Consider the following 8,707-nt stretch of genomic DNA (forward strand, 5'->3'; position numbering starts at 1 on the left):
ACTTTGTTGCACCGCCATCTTCTTAGTTTACTCATCATATATGTCGAGATGCCATGCCCATCCATTATCAATACATATTCCATCTGTCATCATACCATGTTTTTCCACTCAAATGTTGTTCTTGTGCATCAGACATCAAAAAGGAAGAGGGTGATTGCCGAACCTGAAGAAGCGCCAGCAAAGTCCTTGAAAAATGTGGTGGTGCCGGAGAAATCAGACAGCGCCCCACTTATATTGGTTGTACAACCAGCGACACAAAACGTAGGACCAACTCTAGCAGACTATACCCATACTTCACTGGCCACACCACTAGCCCCAACACACAGGACCTGCACTCCAGCAAAAGGTATACCGATTTCATTTGCCATAGCACCAGCTGTACCACAGAAAAATCCCACTCCAGCAAAAAGTACAGCAAGTCCACCGGCCGAAGACCTATCCCAACTGCAGAGACGGCCAATTCTTGCAAATTGGAACCCCATTCCATTTATTCCCAGTTTAAAAGACAATGCATTCAATGTTGTTAGGGACTACGTGCATATATTCCCATCATGGGAAGATTATTGTGAAGACAAACACCATTTTCACATCTTCCTGTCCAACTTACGTGTAAGTGCTATTATTCATGGTTATTATTTTCTGTTTTCTGCGGATTGAACACATCAATGATTTACATCACATTGTTGTAACTAGGCGAGGGTCAATGTGGATAGTTATGACAAGCAAAGCTTGCTTGTGCTTTTAAAGGAAGCATTGCAGCAGTATCGGTGTTACCTGAGGAAATCACACTTGGATGGCAAGTCTATAAACGAATTTCAGGTGAAGTCTCATGTGCTAAATTTAGAAGATATTGAATGGGAAAACCTTGTTATGCACTGGTCTCGTTCCCAGGATGAGGTACTGTCTATGAAATCACATGACAATTTGAACTTCTATTTTTGTGCCTTACAGATCTTTTTTGCAGGAAATCTGCTTGAAGAAGAATTCTGGTTTGACAAGAACGACAGGATATCACAAATATGTTGCCCGCGGATTTGCTCTTGTTAGTACCTGTTATCCTGTATCACCATACTTGCATACATACCTGGTTCATTATGTGACAGCAGTATGCATGATAGCTTGCTTATCAATTGTTCGCTCCAAATTATCTAATCTGTATGAATGGTTACATTAGTGTAGAATATATCCAATGCCAATGTTTTTTTAGCTCTGCATTGTTCTTGTAAGTACATGTTGTCCTTTATCAGTGTACTTATATTGGCAGGTATTTGCTCATGTACCATCACTCTGCAGCTTATTTTCCTTTGCCCTCCATTTTCTACACATCAGATCTATATTAACTCTTACCATAAGTTTGGTACTGAAGAAGTTAAGCTGTGCATTGCTCTTGGCTGTACCTTTTGCCTGTATCGTTGCACTTACATTTATAGCTACTTGGTTACGTAGCATCACTCTTCATCTTATCTTAAATATTCTCCATTTTTTCGTATATTATCACATCTATATTTACTCTTAACAAAATGTAGAATAAAGGCAATGCTTTTGAAGAAGATTCTATGGTAAACTTCTTGAATTGCCCCCCCATCAGCATGGACAAGGCCTTTATAGAGCCTGTCTTCACCAATAATGTAAGTTTGTCCATCTCAAGCCTTCAAACTTTGTTTTATATATTTGGTTAGGCATGACTGCAACAGCTATTTATTTTTGGTGTTTGCATCAAAATGCTTGTTTAAAGTTTATTATGTAGTTCATAAACAAAAGTTTGTCCTTTCTCAATTTAAGTTTTCAGTTGTACAACCAAGTTCCTTCTTCATACCATGTAAATTAAACTATACAGAGCAAGTGATCTTCTTTTGCACTGCATGTATGCTTCTGTTCTTCATCTGTAATCCAGTGGTGTGGTGAACCTACCCACTACAGCACAATGTCATATTCTGCAATGTCTTAACTATGAACAATGTCATATCATTCTACTATTATTTAAACCGTCTCTTTATTTGCCAATCTGAAATGGTATAAATTGACAGCACATTAACCATTGATACTTATGAGTTCTTGATCTGTAATCCAGTGGTGTTGTGAAGCTGCCAACTCCTTCACAATGTCATTTCCTGCCATGTCTTGACCTGAACAATACCATATTGTGTTAATGCAATTTTAAACTGTGTCACTTTATTCGTCAGTAAGAAATATGATGAATTGTCAGCACTGATACTTTTATGTGCAAAACCTGTCATCTGTCTGCTAGTTTATCTTTCAGAGTGAGGAAGATATAAGTGTTGAACAAGCGCAGTCTCATCATCTTGCTCAGCTGCTCGCGCTGCAGCTCCCCAACAGGGCTAACCTTTCTTGAACTCTATTGAAGTGCTGCCGGTTTTGTATATTATTTTGTCGGCGTGTTTATTTGCACTTGTGGCGATCTTTGATGCCCGGTGTATGTAATCTTCTATCTGCTTGTGCTTTATTATCATAGTGGCGAACTTTGATGCCCAGTGGATGTAATATGCCCTAATTTCTTTATTGTATAGTCTAGGTTTTTCCTTATTCACGATGCTGCAGTTATTTTACTATATATATATATCATGTCTTCGCAGTAAACCGGCCAAACCGTAAAATTACGGTATATAATTGGGCCGCCATGCAATCACGATGTATGTTGGGCCTGAAATGTGCCGAACAGCTCACGGGCCGGCAGCAGCCCGAAATGAACCATGGCCCATGATTGTGCGAATCAAATCACGGGCTTTTAACAGACCAAAATTGTCTCGGTCCTTGTTTGGCCCAATCAGATATCGGCTGCGAGCAGGCCGGATGCAAACCGGGCCGTAGTTAGGCCCAACTATATGACGGGCTTTTAACAGGCCGAAATTAATATAGGGCCGGAATGTTAAACGGGCCCTTAACAGGCCAAAACTAATATCAGGCCGAATTACTAAGTGGGCCTTTAATAAGTGGGCCCAAAAGCATGGTGTCCAGTTGACGGGCTGAATCTGATATGGGCCATAACTGAGCCCAAAGCCTCTTAAAGGGTCGGACCTGATCTGGGCTGTAATTTGGCCCAGAACGTGGTAGGCTTTTAACGGGCCGGATCTCATATGGGCCACTATTAGGCCCGAACCGTGGCAGGCCATTAATGGACCGGATCAAATATGGGCTGGCATTTGGCCCAAAACATGGCAGCCAGTTAATGGGGCGGCCTACTAGGGTCCTCAAAATCTAGTGGGCCTACAGCTGGGCTGGCCCATTAATGTCGGCGAAATCTCATGGGCCTTTAGTTGGGCCGGCCCATTATGATCCGTAAGAATCTTGTGGGCCTTTACCTCGGCCGGCCCATTATGGCACACAAAAATCTTGTGGGCCTTTACCTGGGCCGGCCCATTATGGCCCGCAAAATCTTGTGGGCCTTTAGTTGGGCCAGCCCATTATGGTTCGCAAAATCTCGTGGGCCTTTAGCTAGGCCGGCCCATTATGGTCCGCAAAATCTTGTGGGCCTTCAGTTGGGTCGGCCCATTTAAACTTGATGGGCCGGTCCATGTGTCAACATATCATAGGCGTGTCTCGCCCATTGGATGAGTGACACCTGTGCCAACACGGACCTGACACGTGTCTCCTCTAGCCAATGATGATTTTACACGTGGAAAATCCCCATTGGTCGGGGTTGTTAACGGGTTATCGGATCCAAAACCCGACCCGATAGCTTAACGGTGTTCCGCTACGGTGGATGCCACGTGTCGGTCACCCTTGACGAAAGCACTTCTGTGACACACGATTTATCATCATGGAAGTGGACACTTCCGTGATGATAATTTTGGTAATGTCATGGAACACTTCTACGACAGCACAGGTATGACTATCTTGATTCTATCATAAAATCGTCATGGATGTACATGCATGAAAGAAAACGCGACCTACTGTGACAAACACGTATCATCACGGAAATGTATTTTTTTGTAGTGAGGACTCAATAGCTTGTTGATCACATCTCTATCGGTGATATCTATTACTCCTCGTTGATGAAGTCTTTCAACAATATTGGTCAGCCGATCAGTGAGTTCATAGTACTTTCCATACGAAGACTTCTGAAACCAGCAAACATAGCACAAAGCATTTCAGTGTGAGGATCTGTTCTGGCAATGAATTCTTCATGAGCATTTTTAATGGCATCCCAGAGTTGCTTTGTAGTGTCAAGCTCTCGGAACCGAATCAAAATGTCTTTCGAGATACTGTTACACATAATATCTTTTGCTTGTGCATTCAACCGCAGTATAGCTTTATCATCAGAATTTGGAGCATTAGGGTGCCGAATGGTGTATCCATTTTCCACAATCTTCTAAAGTTCTTTGTTGATGGCTTGAAGTATTGATTCTCATTCTCTCTTTCCAGTTGATATAGTAATTTCCATCGAAGATAGGAAACCTTTCAGAGTGCGAGGATCTACCTGCATACGACATACTCAAAACTCCAAGGTTGTTAGACCTTTCATAAATAGAGACGGGGAGTACCTTCTCTGATATGAATTGTTAGGACCGAGAGTATATCGACCAGAGGGGGCGAAGGGGAGATTCAAAAATTCTTGTGAATGTTTTGAACTGATCCCAAATATAGCAGAGGAAATAAGGTTCGGTAGAAAAGATCTTAATCCAGCACGTTGTTGATGAACATATATATCGATGTAGGAAGCAATAACAGTACGAGCATAGGATATCACAGGTTTGACAACAGTGATGGTAATGCAACATGCGAACAAATGTAGTAGCATGAGAGAAAACTAGATATGAACTACGAAAGAAAAACACAAGAAATAACAAAGATGAGATGAAAGAAATCGACACATGGAAACCACGCTAGTCTTAATAAGGTACGTATGAAGAGAAACTTGTATGACTGGGACAACTAGGCTGAACGATGAGAATACAACAAGATGAGTACCGAACTTGAACAAATGGGAATGACTAAAATGAAAGATATGCAGTAGTCAATGAATGATTAGATGAACTATCATCACAGAGCACGAATGTAAACTGCTTAAGGTAATGCAGGAAAGTAAAGTGAACCAGTGGTGCTCGATGGCGACAGATGGATTTGGTAGACCAGTTCACCCTTCTGCCGAAGGACTACGTCTGGTTGGAGGGGTTGTGATTTAACACAAAATTTAAACTCTCTTCGCCCTATTCTCCTTCAACTCAGAGCTGATTAGATTCTAGTTGATTTCACTCGTGGTTGATACTTGTCGGCGATCTCCAAACCTTCGACAGACCTCTTCGCGAACCACAATGACTCTTAGTTGCTGAAGATCTTGCTTGGTGAAGACAACGACTCTTCAACACTCGAGCCGACACCTATCCATCTAGAGAGTGCGCAGCTCTCAAGAGTAATAGGTACAAGAACTCTAACTCGGAACTACTGTGATGCTCAACCACTGTGTAAGTTTCGGCTCTTAATTTTTCTCTCCGCGGATCTTAAACTCAAATCACACGGAGAGGGGATGCTCAATCAATCTTCTCAGAAATCTTAAGCGGAGCAGCCAATGGGCAACGTTGGAGCGGGTTGGCTATCTATAGCCACAGCCTTCTCTAAAGGGAAAAGACCAAACTGGACATGTGGAGCATCCAATGGCCGAATGACATGAGTCCAACGGTCGGAAATTGAGCACAACGGTAACATTTCTTGCTAAGCAAGTAATGCTAACTCCTCAGTTTGAAAGATATCTCCTGCAGCATGAAGAAAAATGTCTACTGCTGGCAGGTAATCATTCAAAACATAAAGAGATCTCTCTTAGTCTCGCATAGGTTTTGGGCTAAGAATCACAGTGGGTCTAAGCTTCGAGAACCTATACCCCTCTAAATAGTACGGAGGTCCTATGACTCAAATAAATGAAAGAAGAACAACGAAATGAATACTACGTCTTCACTTTGTCTTTGACTTCCATTCGCTGCAGTCAAGTTTCTTCGGACCGAATCTCCGAACCAATTGCTTCACGTCAGCAATAAATTTTTGAGGGATTAACTCCTTCACATCGATCTTCTCACCTACATGTCTTCAGCAGATGCAGCTCATTCTTCTCTGCAATACAAATATTCTTCGGTGAAGTTCCTCAAACTTACACTGGAGACATCACTCTCTTCGGTTCTGCATGGACTATTTCTCTCTATGTGCACTAGCAAACAAATCAGCCCGTGCCTGTTTCTGTCAACAATCTCCAAAACAAAAGAGCGCAAATATTGCACCAACACATTCTTCTTGAAGTTTCCCTTATTTCCCTTGACTTTCTTGAAACTAGTGGTCTTTTGACCATCAACACTTGTTGCTCCTTCTTGATTTCTACTTCTGTGGCCTTAAGCATTGCAAAAAGCTTAGGGATCATCTTCTCCATCCCTTGCATATTATAGTTCATCACAAAACCCTTGTAGCTTCATGGCAGTGACTAGAGAACCTTGCCAATCACTACTTCACCCGGAAGATTAACTCCCAACCGATTCAAGTGGTTGCAGTACCCACACATTTGAGTACGTGCTCACTAACGGACTTGTTCTCCTCCATCTTGGAGCTAAAGAACTTGTCGGAGGTGTCATACCTCTCAACCCGGGCGTGAGCCTGAAATACCAATTTCAGCACCTAGAACATCTCATATGCTCCGTGGTGCTCAAAATGCCTTTGGATCCCGGTTCTAAGCCGTAAAGCATGGCGCACTGAACTATCGTGTAGTCATCATTTCTTGTCCGCCAGATGTTCATAGCGTCCAGATTTGCGGGAGCGGGTGGCTCACCTAGTGGTGCATCAAGGACATAAGCCTTCTGTGTAGCAGTGAGGATAATCCTCAGATTATGGACCCAGTCCGCATAGTTGCTTCCATCATATTTCAACTTTTCTTTCTCCATGAACGCATTAAAATTCAGGGGAGCTACAGCGCGAGCCTTCGATCTACAACATAATTTGCAAAGACATTTAGACTAAGTTCATGATAATTGGTCCGATTAATAAAATTACTAGTGAACTCCCACATAAATCAACATCCCTCAAGTTGTCTAAGTGTTACATGATCCAAATCAACTAACCCATATCTGATCATCACGTGAGATGGGGTGGTCATCAATGTTGAACATCTCCATGTTGATCATATCTCCTATATGACTCATGTTCGACATTTTTAGTCCTTCATGTTCCGAGGTCATGTCTGTACATGCTAGGTTCATCAAGTTCCCAAGTATTCTGCATGTGTCAAACTGGCTTACACCCGTTGTATGCGAACGAAGAGTCTACCACACCCTATCATCACAAGGTGCTTCAAAATGATGAACTTTCACAACGGTGCATACTTAGTGAGAACACCTTTTATCTTGAAATTAAGTGGAGGTACCATCTTATAATGCTACCATCATCCTAAGAAAAATAAGGTGCATAAAAGATAAACATCAACCACCGAGGGATTGACAATCCCTTGTTCACGCTGGATTGCAAGGATTTGTTATTTGTGTGCAGGTGATGCTAAAAAGGTGTTGCGTGGTTCTCCTACTAGATAGATAAACTTGGTTCTTAACTGAGAGAATACTTATCTCTACTGTATTGCATCATCATCTCCTCTTCGGGGAAATCCCAACACATTTCACAAGTAACAATGGCGCTCGTATCCATCGGGGTTGGAGGCTCTAGGTGTGTGCCCTCCGCCCTCAACATACGCGGTGAGGTATGTCTGCCAACTACCACCCAAACTCTGGTGTAGAGACATATGAGGGTTATTGGGAGTGGCTTTCCCACCGTGCGAGGTTGCATGGGAGGCGGACGTCCGTCTCGATACCGACATGGCTGTGGCGAAGTCGCACGATGCCTTGGACGACGAAGCCATCTGTGCCTGCATCCCCGAGAAGCGGCAATCGAGGAGCACCTGCACCCTCGCCCGAGACGAAAAGCTAGTGGTACGTGCCATGGCCGGTCTGCTCTCAAAAGAGGAGAAGGAGGACCATGATGGGTCAAACAGCTTCAGCGTTGAGCAGATCTGGCACGATCCATTTTGCGTCTTCGGTCACCATTTCCGCAACAAAAATGGCAAAGGCGACGACAAATTCAAGGGCATCCATGGATGGTATTTCTCCATAGTTTAGTATGTAGAACATGCCAATTTTTGATAGCCTGATGACATGTATTGATGTAGTAGAGCATTTCAACTTTTTGGTAGTCCGATAGCATGTATCAATTTAAACGGATCAGAAATCCATGCAATTTATTTAAGTGAGTTGGAAAGATTAAAGACATGATGGCATGATGCAATGCACATGATGCAATGATGAAGCAACGAACCAAACAAGTCACACAACGAAAACCCAGAAGTCATAGAAGGCATCTGAAGCTCCGGTCTTGGGGCGTCACAACACTCCACTACTACGAGAGGATCTCGTCCCGAGATCTAGGATGGCACCGGAGGGAAAAAGGAAGAGGAAGATAAGAGGTAAAATAGAGTTTGTTCTTTGACAAACGAGTGAAACCAACAAACCTTGCGAGGTTGAACAAATTGAAATAAAGAATACAACTAAGATGAACAAAGTTGAAAACACTCCGTTAGAAAAAGAGGAAACATGGAAGAACAAATATGGACAGCACTCCGGTTGAGACGAGATGTACAAGGAACGATAAGGATCAATTACGACAACACTCCGGTTAAAACAAGATAGAGAAGGAATAAGAATGATATAATTTGGGCAGCACTTCGACC

The sequence above is a fragment of the Triticum dicoccoides genome, chromosome 3A (genome assembly GCF_002162155.2).
Source record: "Triticum dicoccoides isolate Atlit2015 ecotype Zavitan chromosome 3A, WEW_v2.0, whole genome shotgun sequence".
Lineage (NCBI taxonomy): Eukaryota > Viridiplantae > Streptophyta > Magnoliopsida > Poales > Poaceae > Triticum > Triticum dicoccoides.